The 2,500-nt window shown below is 37.1% G+C and overlaps 1 protein-coding gene across 1 annotated transcript in view; it reads right to left on the reverse strand.

Moving 5' to 3' along the window:
- LOC115218300 overlaps positions 1 to 2,500 on the reverse strand; it is a 1,044,479-nt gene that overhangs the window by 130,858 nt on the left and 911,121 nt on the right. The window lies entirely within an intron of this gene.

Genomic DNA, 2,500 nt, shown 5'->3' on the forward strand with positions numbered 1-2,500 from the left:
ATAGGTTCCCCACCTGGACGGAACACCAATATATGCAGGAGGAAAGAGTGAGAGAAAGTTGTGGCGAAAGAGTCAGCAGAAGTTCGCCATTACCTTCTGCCGGCGTCGCGTGGAGCTTAGGTGTTTCGCTCATAAACACACACATCATCCGGTCTGAGATTCGAACCCGTGAACCCTCAGTCTGCGAGTCCACTGCTCTAACCACTAGGAATTGTACCTCCACATGCACACACACACACACACACACACACACACACACACACACACACACACACACACACACACACACACACACACACACACATACATACACACATACACATACATACACACATACACACAAACACACACACACACAGACACACACACACACATACATATGTAAATACGTGCAAATACATATACATACATAAACAGACAGACAAGGAAACACACATACATATACACGCACGCATGCGCGCTCACACACACACACGCGCACACACATGAATGTGCGTATGTATGTATTTTGAAATAAGCGTTTAAAAACTGGGAGAAACGATTTTAATGTAAATTACTCAGTAATATACAATATTGGTTTAAGCAATTACATGTCACGTTAAGTGTTAACATTTTAAAATATATATGCGTGCATATGTGCGTGCTTGTGTGAGTGTGTGTGTGTGTGTGCGTGTGCTCGCGCCTGTATGTGTGCATATATCTGTTTCGATATGAGTGTCTCAGTTTAAAAATATATTAAATTAACATAATACTAAATTCATCGCTTAATATTCTGTTGTTATTTGTTATGTTCATAATTCTAGCAATTTCGACAAAGTTCGAAAAATCTAAACACAAACACATACAAACACGTACTCACACATACTAAAATGTATACGCTTGTACGTTGCTAATATTTTGTGCTTTAAAACACAGAATCTCTTTCTGTCTCAAACACAGTCACGAACACACATTTACACACATAGTTGTGTGCATGTAATTATTATAGTGCAGGCAGAAATGCTTGAGATAGACATGAAAATGTCTGACATTAAGAAGACATATATGGTCTTGAAATTTCACAATATCACCATCACTAATATTAATAGCTACTTCAAAAATAAGTACGCAGTTTGTACAAATTAATGCTGACTTTGTAATAACGACAAATACTTTATCCTCACTCAGATAACAACCAGATTATAGGGGAGAATAATTTTAAATTCTTAAAGTCACTATAGATTTAAATTGAGCGCATCAAAACAGGAACTCAGTTCTAGTGAAGGAGGTAGACCGGAAATAAAGAAAATGATGGACAAACATAACCTGTAGATAAGACACATATCTACACACATATATTCTCATGTATACACACATGCATATACACGTAATTTTACAAGTGGTCCAATGTTGTTTCAGCAAATGTTTCAGCTAAAGTTCATTACACAATTTAGGCTTCAGAAAATGTGAAATTCTGTCTATTTATAATGGCTTCGGAAGAAAAGGGAATAGTGTTGGAACTAGAGAGATAAGTAAAATTTAAACTGGTACTAAGGAGAAGGAAAAAAAGGAAGTTAAGGTAAAGGTGAGAAAATTTTTGAAGTGCAATAGGAAGAGTAGTAAGAGGAGAAAAGAATGAATCACACCGGAGTTAGTAGATAAAGGAGGATAACGGGACTTAGGGTTATAAGTAAAACGCATTAGTATCACTGAGGGGAGTGACAAGGAGAAGGGAGGGAGGAGTTGGTGATAATGTTATGGACAGCGCATGAGGAGGTGATTTTGTAAGGCTGAATACGGAACGTAGATCAAGACTTCGAAGCACATATAACCACTTGCGATAAATAAATACGTTTATGAATTTGTGTTGCAATATTCCTGATGTGAAACCGCGTGTTAAAACAGATATTGTTATATCTTGGGATGGTCATTTTTTTTTGCCAAATAAACACACGCACTATATATTTCTTCTTCCCTCGTATATTATTGGTCTAATTTTGACTCATCTCCTTTGACCGGAAATCTTTCTTCGCACATCTGCGACCTACATTGAATGGACTAAGCAGAGCAGGATCATACATGATGAAGGAAAGCGTTGCTGAATAGGTCCCAGATGTGTGACGAAAGAACTCTGGACGATGGACAGATTAAATAAAAACGGTAATAAACGAGTGAAGAACAAATTTATAATGCGTTTGTTTATTTGGCACACCCCCCCCAAAAAAACCCGGCCATCCCGAAATATAATCACTCGTGATGAATAATTAGTTATGGTGAAAGACGTATATGGAAAGTAGAGAAATGTTAAATTGGGTTTTGATCCAAATGTTACATGGTGTGCAAATTGTAAGCGATTTGGACGGCTCATGACGGCTCATGATGATAAAAGTTAATTTGGAGATTAGTACTAAATCATCTGAGACAGCCTGTGGTTCTATGATACAAGCTTCCTGTATCAAGTCATCAAAATGTAAATTTAACTTCAAAATTTCTTGCTAATTTATGGTCTAGGCACTAATTA

Source organism: Octopus sinensis, linkage group LG13 (genome assembly GCF_006345805.1).
Source record: "Octopus sinensis linkage group LG13, ASM634580v1, whole genome shotgun sequence".
Classification (NCBI taxonomy): Eukaryota; Metazoa; Mollusca; class Cephalopoda; order Octopoda; family Octopodidae; genus Octopus; species Octopus sinensis.